General features: G+C 46.3%; 1 protein-coding gene across 2 annotated transcripts in view; it reads right to left on the bottom strand.

The window, feature by feature from the left end:
• Positions 1-19836, bottom strand: part of bcar3 (BCAR3 adaptor protein, NSP family member) — a 161579-nt gene that overhangs the window by 101661 nt on the left and 40082 nt on the right. The window contains exon 2 of one of the 2 annotated variants that reach the window (XM_033028924.1): positions 12470-12584. The gene's annotated coding sequence lies outside the window, so the exon portion shown is untranslated. Of the gene's footprint in view, positions 1-556; positions 770-12469; positions 12585-19836 lie in introns of those variants that run through there. The other variant, XM_033028923.1, reaches the window with a different exon arrangement.

Raw genomic sequence — 19836 nt, 5'->3', positions numbered from 1 at the left:
TCTGTAAGCCGTTTAAACCCTCGACCATCATTTAGCCAGGCAGTGATCACAAGAGCTCAGACAAGGGAAGGGGCGCTATTAAGATGCAACATAACCTTCACCAAGATACAGGATACAGCCAACAATTATCACCCCGGGACGCCTCACGTCAAAGTCACTGACAATCTCTTAGCAAACATTAAATGTCAGCGGCATTGACCCCCCCAGGCAAGACTGGATGAAGCACTGAAACATTCTCACATAAACCAGTAAACAGTAGTTACAGCTAGCGAGAGTGACACACACACAGGCACAGACAGACACACACACACACACAGCGCTGCAGATGCTGATCATAATAACTAGTTGCAAGGACGCGCATTCACACATTAACAAAAAAAAACTATTCAAAGCAAAAAACCTTTGTAATTCAAAGGAGCAACCTTTAAAAGCGTTCATCTCTCAACAGCTCACACAGTCTCTGTGCAACGTGGATTATTTCACTGAACAGGCAGAGGGGCTCAGGGTTAACCGGGGCTTTCAACGGCAGCAAACTTGAGAATCAGTCTGCACTTACCTCCAATAAATGGTGAGAATTTTGTTGTAATAAAATGCGACTGCACACACTGAGCCCAGTGTCTCTCACACAAGTGAGCTGTGTGCTTACAGCGTGCCCAGCCCGCGGCTCACGGCCAGACCGCACATCAAAGCACTGAAGGATTATTTGTCAAGTCTTGCTTCTTTTTCTCGGAAAGTGTGCACCCTTCCCACCCTGTCCCCTCGTACATACTCCCGCGCTCTCTCTCCCCCCTCCTCCTCTCTCCCTCCTCTCCTCTCCTCTCTCTATCCCCCCTCCTCTCCTCTCTCACTCCCTCCTCTCACCCCCTTCTCCTCCCTCACCCCTCCTCTCGTCTCTCACCCCCTCCCCTCCCTATCCCCCCTCCTCTCCTCTCCCACCCCCTCCTCCTCTCCCTGCCCCCTTCTCCTCCCTCACCCCTCCTCTCTCACTCCCTCCCCTCTCTCTCACCCTCTCCTCTCTCTCTCTCTCACCCTCTCTCTCACCCTCTCCTCTCTCTCACCCCCTCCTCTCTCTCACCCCCTCCTCTCTCTCACCCTCTCCTCTCCTCTCACCCGCTCCCCTCCCACACCTCTCTTCCCCCCCTTCTCTCTCTCTCTCAGACCCAGTTCCAAAATGCTGCTCCCTCCGCTGTTGTCAGTTTGGCAGCTCTGTCCTGATACACAATCTACCGCTTCCTCGCCACACCCTGGTGTGGGCAACTGAGGAATCCAGACAGCGCTGCACATCTGACCAACAATCACGATCAAGCCATTAGCATGTCATTGAATTTACACAAACAACACTGTTCCATTTCACAACCAATTGGGTCCCCTGCCTGTGTTAATTAACCAATAAACCTGTTACTCAGTGACACCTGCTGACAGAAAGCTCCACAGGTCCAATAGAATGTAGACTTTCTTGCTTGTTTGTTTAATGTGTGTGCGTATGTGTGCTGAGTATGTAGTGTGCGTAGATACATATATATATATACACATACACACAAGAAGATAGGCACACAAAGCTGGAGTAACTCAGTGGGACAGGCAGCATCTCTGGAGAAAATAAATAGGTGACGTTTCAGGTTGAGACACTTCTTCAGACTTAGAATCAGGGGAGAAGGAAACAAGAGATATGAAAAGTTTGATTTACGGAACAATTGGATGAAAGGTATGCAAAAGAACAAAGCCAAGCCAGCAACGATGAACAGTGTGTGTGTGATTGCATATACACTGAGGTTTTTTCATTTATTATATGTATACGGGATGGTTTTTTGAACCAATATGTAGCAGAACTGACTAGAGGACAGGACATCCTAGACTGGGTATTGTGTAATGAGGAAGGATTAGTTAGCAATCTTGTTGTGCAAAACCCCTTGGACAACAGTGACCATAGTATGGTGGAATTCTGCATTAGGATGGAAAGTGACATGGTTAATTCAGAGACCAGGGTCCTGAACTTAAAGAAAGGAGACTTTGAAGGTATGAGATGGGAATTGGCTGGGATAGACGGGCAAATTATACTTAACATAGAAACATAGAAATTAGGTGCAGGAGTAGGCCATTCGGCCCTTCGAGCCTGCACCGCCATTCAATATGATCATGGCTGATCATCCAACTCAGTATCCCGTACCTGCCTTCTCTCCATACCCTCTGATCCCCTTAGCCACAAGGGCCACATCTAACTCCCTCTTAAATATAGCCAATGAACTGGCCTCGACTACCCTCTGTGGCAGAGAGTTCCAGAGATTCACCACTCTCTGTGTGAAAAAAGTTCTTCTCATCTCGGTTTTAAAGGATTTCCCCCTTATCCTTAAGATGTGACCCCTTGTCCTGGACTTCCCCAACATCGGGAGCAATCTTCCTGCATCTAGCCTGTCCAACCCCTTAAGAATTTTATAAGTTTCTATAAGATCCCCTCTCAATCTCCTAAATTCTAGAGAGTATAAACCAAGTCTATCCAGTCTTTCTTCATAAGACAGTCCTGACATCCCAGGAATCAGTCTGGTGAACCTTCTCTGCACTCCCTCTAGGGCAATAATGTCCTTCCTCAGATTTGGAGACCAAAACTGTACGCAATACTCCAGGTGTGGTCTCACCAAGACCCTGTACAACTGCAGTAGAACCTCCCTGCTCCTACACTCAAATCCTTTTGCTATGAAAGCTAACATACCATTCGCTTTCTTCACTGCCTGCTGCACCTGCATGCCTACTTTCAATGACTGGTGTACCATGACACCCAGGTCTCGCTGCATCTCCCCTTTTCCTAGTCGGCCACCATTTAGATAATAGTCTGCTTTCCTGTTTTTGCCACCAAAATGGATAACCTCACATTTATCCACATTATACTGCATCTGCCAAACATTTGCCCACTCACCCAGCCTATCCAAGTCACCTTGCAGTCTCCTAGCATCCTCCTCACAGCTAACACTGCCCCCCAGCTTAGTGTCATCCGCAAACTTGGAGATATTGCCTTCAATTCCCTCATCCAGATCATTAATATATATTGTAAATAGCTGGGGTCCCAGCACTGAGCCTTGCGGTACCCCACTAGTCACTGCCTGCCATTGTGAAAAGGACCCGTTTACTCCTACTCTTTGCTTCCTGTTTGCCAGCCAGTTCTCTATCCACATCAATACTGAACCCCCAATGCCGTGTGCTTTAAGTTTGTATACTAATCTCTTATGTGGGACCTTGTCGAAAGCCTTCTGGAAGTCCAGATACACCACATCCACTGGTTCTCCCCTATCCACGCTACTAGTTACATCCTCGAAAAATTCTATAAGATTCGTCAGACATGATTTACCTTTTGTAAATCCATGCTGACTTTGTCCAATGATTTCACCACTTTCCAAATGTGCTGCTATCCCATCTTTAATAACTGACTCTAGCAGTTTCCCCACTACCGATGTTAGACTAACTGGTCAGTAATTCCCCGTTTTCTCTGTCCCTCCCTTCTTAAAAAGTGGGGTTACATTTGCTACCCGCTAATCCTCAGGAACTACTCCAGAATCTAAAGAGTTTTGAAAGATTATTACTAATGCATCCACTATTTCTGGAGCTACTTCCTTAAGTACTCTGGGATGCAGCCTATCTGGCCCTGGGGATTTATCGGCCTTTAATCCATTCAGTTTACCCAACACCACTTCCCGGCTAACCTGGATTTCACTCAATTCCTCCAACTCCTTTGACCCGCGGTACCCTGCTATTTCCGGCAGATTATTTATGTCTTCCTTAGTGAAGACGGAACCAAAGTAGTTATTCAATTGGTCCGCCATATCCTTGTTCCCCATGATCAACTCACCTGTTTCTGACTGCAAGGGACCTACATTTGTTTTAACTAATCTCTTTCTTTTCACATATCTATAAAAACTTTTGCAGTCAGTTTTTATGTTCCCTGCCAGTTTTCTTTCATAATCTATTTTTCCTTTCCTAATTAAGCCCTTTGTCCTCCTCTGCTGGTCTCTGAATTTCTCCCAGTATGCTGCTTTTTCTGGCTATTTTGTACGCATCATCCTTCGCTTTGATACTATCCCTGATTTCCCTTGTTATCCACGGATGTACTACCTTTCCTGATTTATTCTTTTGCCACACTGGGATGAACAATTTTTGTAGTTCATCCATGCAGTCTTTAAATGTCTTCCATTGCATATCCACCATCAACCCTTTTAGAATTAATTGCCAGTCAATCTTGGCCAATTCACGTCTCATACCCTCAAAGTTACCTTTCTTTAAGTTCAGAACCATTGTTTCTGAATTAACAATGTCACTCTCCATCCTAATGAAGAACTCAACCATATTATGGTCACTCTTGCCCAAGGGGGCACGTACAACAAGACTGCTAACTAACCCTTCCTCATTACTCAATACCCAGTCTAAAATAGCCTGCTCTCTCGTTGGTTCCTCTACATGTTGATTTAGATAACTATCCCGCATACATTCCAAGAAATCCTCTTCCTCAGCACCCCTGCCAATTTGATTCACCCAATCTATATGTAGATTGAAGTCACCCAGAAATTTAGAACTCAACAGAGGAGGACAAAGGGGTTAATTAAGAGGGGGGGAAGGGAGGGGGGGAAGAGAATGAAAGAAAGTTTGCGGGGAATATAAAAACTGACTAAAAGTTTATTTACATATGTAAAAAGGAAAAGATTAGTGAAGACAAGTGTAGGTCCCTTACAATCAGAGACAGATGAATTTATAAAGGGAAACAAGGAAATGGCAGTACTTTGGTTCTGTCTTCACTAATGAAGACACAACGAGGGGACCAAGGATCTAGTGGGAGGGAGGAACTGAAGGGAATCCACATTAGTCAGGAAATGGAGTTAGGTAAACTGTTGGGCCTGAAGGCAGATAAATCCCCAGGGCCTGATGGTCTGCATCCCAGAGAACTCAAGGAGGTGGCCCTAGAAATCGTGGATGCATTGGTGATCATTTTCCAATGTTCTCTCGACTCTGGATCTGTTCCTGTGGACTGGAGGGTAGCCGATGTAACCCCACTTTTAAGAAGAGAGGGAGATAGAAAACAGGAAATTATAGACCAGTTAGCCTTACATCGGCAGTGGGGAAGATGCTGGAGTCAATTGTTAAAGATGTTATAGCAGTGCATTTGGAAAGCAGTGACAGGATCGATCAAAGTCAGCATGGATTTATGAAGAGGAAATCAGGTTTGACTAATCTTCTGGAATTTTTTGAGGATCTAACAAGTAGAATGGATAATGGAGAGACAGTAGATGTGGTGTAACTGGACTTTCAAAAAGCCTTTGACAAGGTCCCACACTAGTGATTAGTGTGCAAAATCAGAGTACATGATATTGAGGGTAGAGTATTGACCTGGACAGAGAACTGGCTAGCAGATAGGAAGCAAAGAGTAGGAATTAACGGGTCCTTTTCAGAATGGCAGGCAGTGTCTAGTGGGACGCCGCAAGGCTCGGTGCTGGGACTCCAGTTATTTACAATGTATATTAACGATTTAGACAAGGGATTTAAATGTGACATCTCCAAGTTTGCGGATGACACAAAGCTGAATGGCAGTGTGAGCTGCGATGAGGATGCTATGAGGCTGCAGGGTGACATGGATAGGTTGGATGAGTGAGCAGATGCACGGCAGATGCAGTATAATGTGGATAAGTGTGAGGTTATCCACTTTGGTGGCAAGACAGGAAGGCAGATAATTACCTGAATGGTGCCAGATTAGGGAAAGGGGAGACCTGGATGTGCTTGTACATCAGCCACTGAAAGTAAGCATGCAGGCACAGCAGGCAGTGAAGAAAGATAATGGCATTGCGAGAAGATTTGAGTTTAGGAGCAAGGAGGTCCTACTGCCATTGTATAGGGCCCTAGTGAGACCGTAGCTGGAGAATTGTGTCCAGTTTTGGTCTCCTAATTTGAGGAAGGACATTATTGCTATTGAGGGAGTGCAGCATAAGTTCACCAGGTTAATTCCCGGGATGGCGGGACTGACATATGATGAATGAGTGGGTCGACTGAGCGCGAGTTCACTGGAATTTAGAAGGATGAGAGGATTTTATAGAAACATATAAAATTCTTAAAGGATTGGACAGGTTAGAAGCAGGAAAATTGTTCCCGATGTTGGGGGAGTCCAGAACAAGGGGTCACAGTTTAAGAATAAGGGGTAGGCCATTTAGGACTGAGATGAAGAAAACTTCTTCATCCAGAGAGTTGCGAATCTGTGGAATTCTCTGCCACAGAAGGCAGTGGAGGCCAATTCACTGGATGGGTTCAAGAGAGAGTTAGATTTAGCTCTCGGGGCTAAAGGAATCAAGGGATATGGGGGAAAAGCAGGAACTGGGTACTGATTTTAGATGATCAGCCATGATCATATTGAATGGCGGTGTGGGTTCGACGGGCTTACTCCTGCACCTATTTTTCTATGTTTCTATGTTTGCATATCTGTCGTGCTGCTGCAAGTAAGAATCTCATTATTCCGTTTGGGACATATGACAATAAAACTCTCTTGACTCTTGAAATTAAGTTTTTATGAAACTAAAAATAAATCAGAATCGGAAAATCCTCAGGTTGGTTCTTGGGCCGATTACACAACCACCACTGCGCAATGTCCAGCGACAAACTAGACCCCAACATTTCCGTCATTGCTGTAAAAATAACCAGTGATGAAAGTAAAACTGCACAATCGCAAGGCAATGTGATTCCAGGTTTTATTCCTGATTGTCACAAGTCAAGTCACATGTTCCAAAGAGGAACCATGAACGTTGACTGTGTTTTCTTCAGAAATACAATTCTGCACAACACCCATTCTTATTATTTACGCTATTCATAAATAGCAGCTTCTATGGAAAGAGGAACAGATGAACTTCCATTAATACTGGGCAAAGTGAGAGAATTGTTCGCTTTCTTGGCATCTCTGTTGTGATTTTATTCTCCTTTACTCTTTTTTTGAACAAGTGCCAATGAAACATTGACATTTCTGACCCTTGCTGGGATTTTTAACAAATTAGAATGAGGTCATAAGGAATAGGAGCTGAATTAGGCCATTCGGCTCATCAAGTCTACTCCGCCATTCAATCATGGCTGATCTATCTCTCCCTCATAACCCCATTCTCCTGCTTTCTCCCCATAACCTCTGACACCTGTACTAATCAAGAATCTATCTCGCTCTGCCTTAAAAATATCCACTGACTTGGCCTCCACAGCCGTCTGTGGCAAAGAATTCCACAGATTCACCTAAAGACTAAAGAATATTATTGTAAACAAAATAGAAATAAGGAACATTGTGCTGAGTTAGGCTGACTATTGAGTTCTATGCTCTGCGACCATCAGTGACGCAGCACAGTTTGAGGATAATTGTGAATGGACACTAGTCTGGTCACACTTCCTCAGCCATAACTCATGCTTCCTGAAGGGTTAGAGGGTGTGAACGCTGCCCAGTGTAATATGTGTCAAACAGAGCAGGAAAGTCCCTCTTCAGCTCCCACTCTGCCCGATTCCTTGATCGGAATCAAAGCAACATATCACTACAGATAGACACAAAATGCTGGGGTAACTCAGCGGGTCAGGCAGCATCTCTGGAGATAAGGGCGGCACGGTGGCGCAGTAGTAGTGTTGCTGCCTTACAGCGCTTGCAGCACCAGAGACCCGGGTTCGATCCAGAATATGGGTGCTGTCTGTACGGAGCTTGCATGTTCTCCCTGTGTGGGTTTTCTCCGAGATCTTCGGTTTCCTCCCACACTCCACAGACATACACGTTTGTAGGTTAATTGGCTTGGTATGAAGTGTAAATTGTCCCTGGTGCGTGCAGGAAAGTGTTAATGTGCGGGGATCGCTGGTCGGTGCGGACTTGGTGGGCCAAAGGGCCTGTTTCCGCGCTGTATTTCTAAACTAAACTGAAAGGAATAGGTGACGTTTTGTGGTCAAGATCTTTCATCAATCTGATGAAAGGTCTCGACCCGAAACGTCACCTATTCCTTTTCTCCAGAGATGCTGCCTGGCCCGCAGAGTTACTCCAGCACTTTGTGTCTATCTTCAGTGTAAACCAGCATCTGCAGTTCCATCTTACACAACATATCACTAAAAACGTTTTGAATTTTCTGGACTTAAAACACCAAAGCTTACCAGAGTTTCTGTGTGGCAAGGATTAACATTCCCAGACTCTTTGCAGAGTCCATTTGCTATTGAGCAGAAATTCAACCGCATAGCCTTGCATTCTACTGACTTAATGGTTGGATATTAAAGCCTGTTCTGCCCACATATTCAAGGTGCCCAATTGTGCCAATACATCTTTCTTTCAACAATTGAACTCTGATTCCAGCAAATCTAATGTAGGCAAGTATACAAGGATGTGATCCGAACATTACTTCATCCAGACCTACACATTGTTTACATGTTGTTACACCAAACCTAATGTAAGCAAATGTGCCGGGATTGACATATGGTGAAAGAATGAGTCGACTGGGCTTGTATTCACTGAAATTTAGAAGGATGAGAGGGTATCTTATAGAAACATATAACATTCTTAAAGGATTGGACAGGCTAGATGCAGGAAACATGTTCCTGATGTTGGGGGAGTCCAGAACCAGGGGTCACAGTTTAAGAATAAGGGGTAGGCCATTTAGGATTGTGATGAGGAAAAACGTTTTCACCCAGAGAGTTGCAAATCTGTGGAATTCACTGCCACAGAAGGCAGTGGAGGCCAATTCACTGGATGTTTTCAAGAGAGAGTTAGATTTAGCTCTTAGGGCTAAAGGAATCAAGGGATATGGGGAAAAAGCAGGAACGGGGTACTGATTTTAGATGAACAGCCATGATCATATTGAATGGCGGTGCTGGCTCGAAGGGCCGACTCCTGCACCTATTTTTCTATGTCTCTATGTTTCTATGCAAGGATGTGATCCAAACCTTATTTCATCCAGACCTACACTGTTCACATGTTGTGCACGATTATATAAAATCTGCCATGATGAAACAGGGCTCATTATTATCATCAAACATTTCTATTTCCCAACTTCGTAAGACTGCAGGGTGCAATTATCAGTCTATTAGACACTCCCTAGCGAACCCCTGGTCACACTTATTAAACCAGAATTTTAATTAACACCCTAAAAGGAATCTGATGTGGAGGCTGGAAGAGCAGGAAGTTGTAGGCACTGCGTAGACACTCAACAAACAATTTCTGACTTGGGTATTTTGATACATTTCCCCAGCATGACGTAAGAGACTGTGTCCAGGTCTGGTTACCACTTGTGGAATGGCACAATGGCCCAGAGGTCGAGTTGCTGCCTTACAGCACCAGAGCCCACGTTCAATCCTGACGACGGATGCTGCCTGTACGGACTTTGTATGTACTCCCTGTGACTGCGTGGGCTTTCATCTGGTGCTCCGGTTTCCTCCCACACTCAAAAGACATACAAGTTCGTAGGTTAATGGACTTGTGCAAAATTCTAAATAGTCGCTGGAGTGTAGGATGGTACTGGTGTACTGGGTGATCGCTGGTCGGCGCGGACTCGGTGGGCTGAAGGGCCTGTTTCCACGCTGTATCTCTAAAGTAAAGCAAAGACCACAGGCGACCTACCTGCACACAACCCAACCACCTCTACCCCATTGCGGACATTGGACTTTGTCTCATTGAACTGATGCGCTACAATGCTGAGAACTCTGAAGAAGGTCCCAACCTGAAACGTCACCCATCCTTTTTCCCCCCAGAGATGCTGCCTGACCCTCTGATTGTGACGTATATATAACAACTTGGAAGTAAATATAGATGGGTTGGTTGGTTGGTTAGTTTGTAGACAACTTCAAAATTGGCAGAGTTTCAGACAGTGAGAAGGGCTATCAAAGAATATAGCGGGATATAGATCAGCTTCCAAATGGGCGGTGAAATGGCGGATGAAGAATAATCTGAGGTGTTGCAGTTTGGGAGGTGGAATGTAAATGGAAAGTGTACAGTGAATGGCTAGACCCTTGACAGCATTGATGTACAGAGGATCGTGGGGTCCAAGCTTCCTGAAAGTAGTAACACAAGTAGAGAGAGTGGTGAAGGTGGCGTGCGTTATGCTTGCCTTCATCAATCTGGGGATTGAGTATAAGAGTCAGGAAATCATGCTGCAGCTTTATAAGACTTTGGTTAGGCTATATTTAGAATTCTGTGTGCACTTCTGGAAGGAATGGGAGTCTTTGGAGTGGAGGCAAAAGAGGTTCATCAGAATGGTGGAGGAAGGAACTGCAGATGCTGGTCTAAACCAAAAATTGACACAGAATGCTGGAGTAACTCAGCGCAACAGGCAGCATCTCAGGAGAGAAGGAATGGGTGACGTTTCCGGTCGAGATCCTTCTTTAGACTGAGAGTGGACTGAGAATGGTGCCTGGATTAGAGGGTATTAACTGTAAGGAGAGGGCGGAGAAATTTGATTTGTTTTCTCTGGTGCATTGGAGACTGAGGGGGGAGGGAGGGGGGGAGGAGGGATGGGGGATGGGGGCTGGGGGCTGAGAGAAGTTCCTGAAAGTATGAGAACCGTAGATGGGGTAGACAATCAAAACCTTTTTTTTTCTCAGTGGAAACGTTAAAGACTTTAAGGTGAGAGAAGCAAAATTTAAAGGAGATGAGCAAGGAGTTTTTATTTGCAGAGACAGTTACGGGTGCCTGGAATTGCCAGCAGCGGTGTAGTGGCAGATATCACAAATCCATTGAAGATGCTTTTGGAGAGGCGCATAGACATGTAGGCAATGGAGAGATGTGCAGGCAAAGAAGTGTATTTTTAGAGGGCAGCACGGTGGCACAGCGGTAGAGTTGCTGCCTTACAGCGCCAGAGACCCGGGTTCGATCCTGACTACGGGTGCAGTCTGTCACCTGTGTGGGTTTTCACCGGGAACTCCGGTTTCCTCCGACACTGCAAGGACGTACAGGTTTGCAGGTTAATTGGCTTTGGTATAATTGTAATTGGCTCTAGCATGTAGGATAGCGTCAGTGTGCGGGGATTGCTAGTCGGTGCGGACTCAGAGCGGCGAAGGGCTTGTTTCTGCGCTATATCTCTAAACTAAACTTAAAAACTATTTGGAGGAACAATTCTTCCCTTCCCTCCCGTACCACCCCCTTCCACACCAGGGCATCGGAAATGTCCTCATTCTTCAGGGAACGGGGATTCCTCTCAGCCACCATAGACGAGGCTCGCACCAGGGTCTCATCCATACCCCGCAACACTGCTCTCTCTCCCCATCCCTGCACTCGCAACAAGGGCAGAGTCCCCCTAGTCCTCACCTTTCACCCCACCAGCCGGCAAATACAACACATAATCCTCCGCCATTTCCGCCACCTCCAACGTGACCCCACCACTCGCCACATCTTCCCCTCTCCCCCTATGTCTGCCTTCCGCAAAGACCGCTCCCTCCGCAACTCCCTTGTCAATTCTTCCCTTCCCTCCCGTACCACCCCCTCCCCGGGCACTTTCCATTACAACCGCAAGAAATGCAACACCTGTCCCTTCACCTCCCCCCTCGACTCCTTTCAAGGACCCAAGCAGTTGTTCCAGGTGCGACAAAGGTTCACCTGTATCTCCTCCAACCTCATCTACTGCATCCGCTGCTCTAGATGTCAGCTGATTTACATCGGGGAGACTAAGCGGAGGTTGGGCGATCGTTTCGCCGAACACCTCCGCTCAGTCCGCAATAACCTACCTGAACTCCCGGTGGCTCAGCACTTCAACTCCCCCTCCCATTCCCAATCCGACCTCTCTGTCCTGGGTCTCCTCCATTGCCAGAGTGAGCAACACCGGAAATTGGAGGAACAGCACCTCATATTCCTCCTGGGTTGCTTGCGTCCGGATGGCATGAACATTGAATTCTCCCAATTTTGCTAGCCCTTGCTGTCTCCTCCCCTTCCTTAACCCTCGAGCTGTCCCCTCCCATCCCCCCGCCCTCGGGCTCCTCCTCCTCCCTTTTTCCTTCCTTCTCCCCCCCACCCCCCATCAGTCTGAAGAAGGGTTTTGGCCCGAAACGTCGCCTATTTCCTTCGCTCCATAGATGCTGCTGCACCCGCTGAGTTTCTCCAGCATTTTTGTGTACCTTTAAAAACTATTTAACCTGGCATCATGTTTGGCATGAACATTGTGGGCCGAAGGGCTTGTTCCTAGGCTGAACTGTTCTATGAGGTAGGATAACGTTAGCCCAAGTTGCACTGAGAATAAATAAACATTATCCTGGCCCAAAGATAACCTATAAACAAATCTAAAATCTTCACACTGTAATAAAATGGAACTGCAGATGCTGGTTTTCTACCACAAAGTGCTAGAGTAACTCAACGGGTCAGGCAGCATCTCTGGGGAAAATAAACAGGTGACGTTTCGGGTCAGGACCCTTCTTCAGACTTCAGCCTAAAATCTGCACCATTGGTTTGTAAACAGACATGTTTCTCTCTACACACGAGTAGAGAATAATGGAAGAGTTTCATCTTGTGCTGGAATACCTCTCTGCCTCTCCCTCTCCTGAAGCAGGAAAATGCTGGATCCGATGCGAATCCTGTGGGTTTGGTTCTGAATTCCCAGCTGTCTGAGGTCAGCCTCTGTAAAATGCAGCAAACCCTGGGGAGGAAACGAACGAGGAGTGACATTAAATGGCTACAGATAATTAGTTTGTCAATAGATTATTCTTGGTAGACACAAAATGCTGGAGTAACCCAGCGGGACAGGCAGCGTCTCTGGAGAGAAGGGATGGGTGACGTTTCGGCTTGGTATCAGACTGGAACTCGCTGCATTTGCCTCAGAAGTGAGATTGGTAACATATTGTAATCAGTACACTGTGCAGAACAGTTTAGTTTATTGTCACGTGTACCGAGGTACAGCGAAAAGCTTTGATTGCGTGCTAACCCGTCAGCATAAAGGTAATACATGATTACAATCGAGTCATTTACAGCCTATAGATACATAAGATGGGAATAATGTTTAGTGCAAGTTAAAGCCAGCAAAGTCCGATCAAAGATAGTCCGAGGCTCACCAATGATGTAGATAGAAATGTAGGACTGCTCTCTGGTTGCGGTGGGATGATTCAGTTGCCTGATAACAGCTGGGAGGAAGCTGACTAGAAACAGATTATTACGAATCGAGTATGTATATCACACCGAGACCTAAATTCTGTTAGTAACCAATTGTGATTGTTATATTGTACGTATCAGTATTGTGCGCCCAGGAGCGGAAAAGTAGTAAACACTGCCCAGTCCATCATCGGCTCTGACCTCCCTATCATCGAGGGGACCTACCACAGTCGCTGCCTCAAAAAGGCTGGCAGCATCATCAAGGACCCACACCATCCTGGCCACACACTCATCTCCCCACTGCCTTCAGGTAGAAGGTACAGGAGCCTGAAATCTGCAACATCCAGGTTCAGGAATAGCTCTTCCCCACAGCCATCAGACTATTAAACTCAACTCAAACAAAAATCTGAACTTTAATAGCCTATCACACTTTATATGCTTATTTATGTGTGTGTGTGTGTGTGTGTGTATATATATATTCAATGGTATATGGACACACTGATCTGTTCTGTATTTATTTATGCCGACAATATTCTGTTGAGCTGAAGCAAAGCAAGAATTTCATTGTCCTATCTGGGACACATGACAATAAACTCTTGAACTTGAACTTTACCAAGAATATAGAACAGCACAGGAACAGGCCCTTCAGCCCACAATGTCTGTACCAAACCTGATGTCAGATAAACTTATTTCATCTGCTTATATACTTAGAATAAAGATTATACTGGACCATGATCAACAAACAACATCATCACTCCATGGGCTGCAGTACTTTGGGATGGGTGAGGCGGGTCCGGACGCGGGGCTCCGACTCGACAGTCTCCTCGACCCGAGTAGTAGCAGTCAAATACGGGACAAGGGCGGTCCCGTATGGGACAAACCAATATACGGGATGTCCCGGCTAATACGGGACAATTGGCAACCCTACTGGCGGACTCTTGTGCATGGCCCAGGTGAGGTCTGGTGTATGATTTCACCAGGTTGAATGCAAAACAATGCATTTCACTGTCCTTAAGTACATGCAACAATAAAGTGTGCATGAAGGAACTGCAGATGCTGGTTTACACCAAATAAGCTATCATTGAATCATTGCGCGGCAGAGCATTTCGAGACAATTTGTGACAGGAAAACCATGTTTGAACAGTTTAGTGGAGTTTTCTTTGAGATACTAAGATGGTTGAGGTTAAAGGGGGATTGGTACATGTACCATGCTTGGATGACCAGATGGCATTTTGATGAGGTGCCACATAAACAGATACTGTGCAAAATATGTTCATGGAGCATGAGATAACATATTGGCACAGAGACGAGACTGGCTGCCTGACAGGAAACCCAGCGTAGGCATGAATTGGTTGTTTTTTTTTCTGGTTGGCAACATGTAATGTGTGGGCTCAGTGCTGGAGTGTTAACGTTTTAAATTCATATAAACAACTTGTATGAAGGCATGTGTAGGAAAGATCTGCAGCGGGTCGGGCAACATCTCTGGAGAGAAGGAATGTGTGACGTTTCGGGACGGGACCCTTCCTCAGTCTTGACCCGCAACGTCACCCATCCCTCCTCTCCGCTGATGCTGCCTGGATGCAAATGGGTAGGATATGAGGAAATGTGGAATATCTCCATTCAAAACACAAAAAATAAAATAGCTCATAATCTAAATAGTCAGACAATGAAGCGGCCAAATATGCAAAAGAATCTGGAAGACTCAGTGCATGATTTGTAAAAACCTGATTTGACCGATTAATTCATTGATACAGCATGGAAACAGGCCCTTCGGCCCCCCCGAGTCCACACTGACAATCAATAACCCCTTCACACTAGTTCCACGTTATCCCGCTTTCGCATCCACTCTCTGCACACGAGGGGCAAATTACAGAGGCTAATGAGCCTACAAACGCATGGCTTTGGAATTTCGCATGAGGCCTAAGCATCCAGAGGAAACCCACTTGGTCACAGGGAGAAGAACAGGGAGAACACAACCCCTTTTCACTATGTTTACATATTCTGTTGTGCTGCAGCAAGTAAGAATTTTGTTGTTCTATCTGGGACATATGACAATATAAAACTCTTGACTCTTGAGAACACTAAAGCTTTTCACTGTACATTGGTACACATGACAATAAACTAAACTAAACATGCAAACTCCACACAGACAGCACCCGAGGGGCAGGATCAGGAGGAAACCCGAGCACCCAGAGGAAATCCACGCGGACACAGAGAGCATGTGGAAATCCACACGGACAGCACCCAGGATCAGGATCGAACCCGGGTCTCTGCCGCTGTGAGGCAGCAGCTCTACCTGCTGCTCCACCGTGCCGCCCATGTGCCTATGCAGGTAGAACAAGCAATGGGAACACAAGAGAATGCAGATGCTGGAAGCTTGAGCTAAAGGAACTCAGCAGGTCAGGCAGCATCTGCGGAGGGAATGGAGAGGTGATGCTTCGGGTCTGGGCCAACTGCAAAATAACAATCTGACCTGACCCACCCAGTTCCTCCATCTGTTTGTCCTTTGCTCAAGATTCCAACATCTGCATTCTCCTGCGCCTCTAAGAAAGTGAGCGGTTTATTGTGAGGAGAATTAAATGAGTAAAGTAGGAAGTTTATGCTTCCGTTATATTGGGCATGAATGAGACCACACCTGGAGTACTGTGTACAGTATTGATCTCTTTACAATAGGAATACATTGGAAGCAGTTCAGAGAAGATCTATCAGACTGGGAATGGTTGATTTTAAGTAACTCCAAAGACGTACAGGTTGAAAGGCTTGATATGGTAGGCTTGAGTCGATAAGGGAGTGAGAGGTGGCTTGTTCCAAATGAACAAATTCTGACGACAGACACAAAAAGCTGGAGTAACCCAAAGGGTCAGGCAGCACTTCTGGAGAGAAGGAAAAAGTGACATTTAGGGTCGAGACTCTTGCGTCTGAAGAAGGGTCTTGCCCCGAAACGTCACCTGTCCCTTTTCTCCAGAGATGCTGCCTGACCCATTCAGTTAATAATAATAATAATAATAAATTTTATTTATGGGCGCCTTTCAAGAGTCTCAAGGACACCTTACAAAAATTGAGCATGTAGAGGAAAAACATGTAAGGGGAATGAAATAAATAGTAGAGACATGACTAGTACACAAAGTAAAGACAGAATTCAATACAAAACACAGTATGAGGCAATTAATGCACAGATGAAAAGGGACGGGGACGTGGGGCTAAGGATAGGCAGAGGTGAAGAGATGGGTCTTGAGGCGGGACTGGAAGTGGTGAGGGACACGGAATTGCGGATCAGTTGGGGGAGGGAGTTCCAGAGCCTGGGAGCTGCCCTGGAGAAGGCTCTGTCCCCAAAACTGCGGAGGTTGGACGTGGATGGAGAGGAGACCGGCTGATGTGGATCTGAGGGACCGTGAGGGTTGGTAGGGGGAGAGGAGGTCATATTGGTAGGTAGGGTTGGTAGGGGGAGAGGAGTTAAGGGCCTGTCCCACGAGCATGCGACTGCATGCAGCAAGCGCGACCTAACGTGGTTGCTTGAGCCGTACGGCCTTGCGGGGCCGTTCCCACTTCGATCGTAGGAGCCGTATGGAGTTGTGCGGAGCGGGTCCCGACATCGCGCGGGGCTCAGAAAAACCGACACTCCGCGTGGCCCCCGCTTCCGGTTTGGTCGCGCTTGCCGCATGCAGGCGCATGCTCGTGGGACAGGCCCTTTACTCTGGCATTTTGCGTCCATCTTCGGTGTAAAGCAGCATCTGCAGTTCTTTCCGACACAATTCCTGACGACTCTAAACTGGGTGGATCTGGAGAGGATCTTTCCTTTTAAAGAGAATCTAGAGCTCTATAAAACTAGGCACAAGGTGCTGGTCTGACTCAGCGGGCCAGGCAGCATATCTGGAAACGTGGATAGGTGACGTTTAGGATCGAGACCCCTCTTCTGTAGTAGAGAGGAGAACTACTACAGTTGGAGTGAATGATGTAATCAAGTGTTGCCCACTTAATATAGAAAATTGTGTTTTTTTTCCTCTCTAAAGGGTGTGGGTTTTTTGAAACCCTCTTCCCCATAGTCTGAAAGGAGAGTCATAGAGTCAACAGCATGGAAACAGGCCCTTCGGCCCAACTTGCCCACACCGACCAACATGTCCCATCTACATTAGTCCCACCTGCCTGCATTTGGCCCATAGCCCTCCAAACCTGTCTTATCCATGTACCTGTCCATTTGTTTCTTAAACATTGTGATAGACCCTGTCTCAACTACCTCCTCTGGCAGCTCGTTCTATACACCCACCTACCTTTGTGTGAAAAAGTTAGTCCTCAGATCCCTATTAAATCTTTCCCTCTTCGAGTGAGTTCAAGGCAGGGGTGAGCAGCGGGATGTGAAAGGGTTATCACGGGAGGAATGTGGCGTTGAATTTACATCAGACCAATAGACAATAGACAATAGGTGCAGGAGTAGGCCATTCGGCCCTTCGAGCCAGCACCGCCATTCAATGTGATCATGGCTGATCATCCCCAATCAGTACCCCGTTCCAGTCATGGATGATCTGAAGGAATGGGATAGCAGGCTCGAGGGGCCGAGTGGCCTTCTCTTACTCCATATGTTCGTGTGTTTGCAACACAAAATTGATGGCCACATCTTCCAGAGGATCAGCCGCCTCGATGTCTTTCCACAGTTGATAAATCAGTCTAAGAAACCACATTTGCTGGTTTTTTTTAAAATGTCAAACCAAAAGGCACATTGAGTTACAGGGTCTAAATGAACTCCGCAAGCCGGCCTTTGAATGAAGCAGCATTTTATTATTTTAGTGTTTTGTTTAGTTTAGAGATACAGCGGGGAAACGGGCCCTTCGGCGCTGACCAGCGGTCCCCGCACACTAACACTATCCTACACACACACACACACACACACACACTAGGGACAATATACAATTATGCCAAGCCAGTTAATCTACAAACCTGTACGTTTTTGATTTTTCAGAACTGAAATGTACCCGCCCACATAACATGTGGAAAACACACGCCCACAGTCGGACATTTCCTGACGCCAGCTTGGGGTTTTTGAGCTGCTTGTGGGAGATGACTTGGTTTCATTACTGATTTGCTGCATCACTGTGATGCAACTCTGTAAATTTACAGTTCGAGGCAATCGCCTTCTCATGTCGATGGGTGGGTGGGGGGGTGGCAGAATCCATGCACTCCTTGTCCTTTTACCCCCAAGCATAAGTTCACACGTTCTAGGAGCAGAATTAGGCCATTCGGCCCATCAAGTCTACCCCACCGATCTATCTTTCCCTCTCAACCCCATTCTCCTGCCTTCTCTCCATAACCCCTGACACCTGTATTAATCAAGAATCTTTCTGTCTACACTTTAAAAATATTAATTGACTTGGCCTCCAGAGCCTTCTGTGGCAATGAATTCCATAGATCCACTACCCTTTGACTATAGTCATTCCTTCTTAACTCCTTCCTAAAAGTATGTCCATTTATTCAGAGGCTATGGCCTCTAGTTCCAGGCTTTCCCATCAGTGGAAACATCCTCTCCACATCAACTCTACCCAGCCCTTTCACTGTCCGGTAAGTTTCAATGAGGGGTCCCCTCGTCCTTCTACTCAGCCAGTAAAGGCCCAGTGCCTTCAAACGCTCATCATATGTTAACCCAATCATTCCTAGGATCATTCTTGTAAACCGCCTATAATAAACTTTATTCAGAATAATATGAAAATATATTGGCTATATTTAAGAGGGAGTTAAATGTGGCCCTTGTGGCTAAAGGGATCAGGGGGTATGGAGAGAAGGCAGGTACAGGATACTGAGTTGGATGATCAGCCATGATCATATTGAATGGCGGTGCAGGCTCAAAGGGCCGAATGGCCTACTCCTGCACCTATGTTCTATGTTCTATATACATGGCAGCACAGTGGCACAGCAGTAGAATTGCTGCCTTACAGCACCAGACACCCGGGTTCGACCCTGACTACGGGTGCTGCCTGTATGGAGGTTGTACATTCTCCCCGTGACCGCGTGGGTTTTCTCCAGGAGCTCCGGATTCCTCCCACACTCCAAAAACGTACTGATTTTTTAAGGCTAATCGCTTTTTTAAATTGTAAATTGTCCCTAGTGTGTAGGATAGTGTTTGTGTGTGGGGATCGCTGGTCGCCGCGGGCTCGGTGGGCCAAAGGGCCTGTAACCTAAAATATATAAGCCTGTAACCTAAAATATACAAGACAAAACCAGTGCAAAAACTCTTTCAGCATTCTCGGTGGCTATACATACATTCATTAGCGTTATATTTGGCAGTGTTCACAAAGTTCTCATTATACCAGGCACAATGTGTAGGAAGCAACTGCAGATCCTGGTTTAAACCAGATAGACACAAAAAGCTGGAGTAACTCAGCAGGACAGACAGACAGACAGACAGACAGACAGCATCTCTGGAGAGAAGGTACACAGTATGTGACGCTTCGGGTTGAGACCCTTCTTCAGACCACACATGTCCCTCTATTCTTCACTGACACAGGTGCAAGATCCTCCCTCTTGTTCTAAGTCCCGGGACCTCTTTATTTACCTTCGAAAACAGCCCCTGAACAAAGGCAGCTGAATGCTTTTAATCATTGTTGCCATCGCCAGTGTAAATTGTTTCAAGATTCAGGATCGCCATCCTGGTGGCTCTTTGTCTCCCTTATCTTATTGTAAAATGTTATGACTATTCAAACTGCCCCTCTTGTGTGGTTTGTGTTTGGTTGTGGTGGTGGGGGGGAGTAAAGTGTCTTCTCACTCCCAGCTGTAGTGGCCACAGGTGTTTCTGTGTGGAGTGGGCGCATTGACTC

The sequence above is a fragment of the Amblyraja radiata genome, chromosome 10 (assembly GCF_010909765.2).
Source record: "Amblyraja radiata isolate CabotCenter1 chromosome 10, sAmbRad1.1.pri, whole genome shotgun sequence".
In the NCBI taxonomy this organism is placed as follows: domain Eukaryota; kingdom Metazoa; phylum Chordata; class Chondrichthyes; order Rajiformes; family Rajidae; genus Amblyraja; species Amblyraja radiata.
The sequence above is the reverse complement of the archived record's forward strand: the minus strand, read 5'-3'. Positions and strand labels throughout refer to the sequence as shown.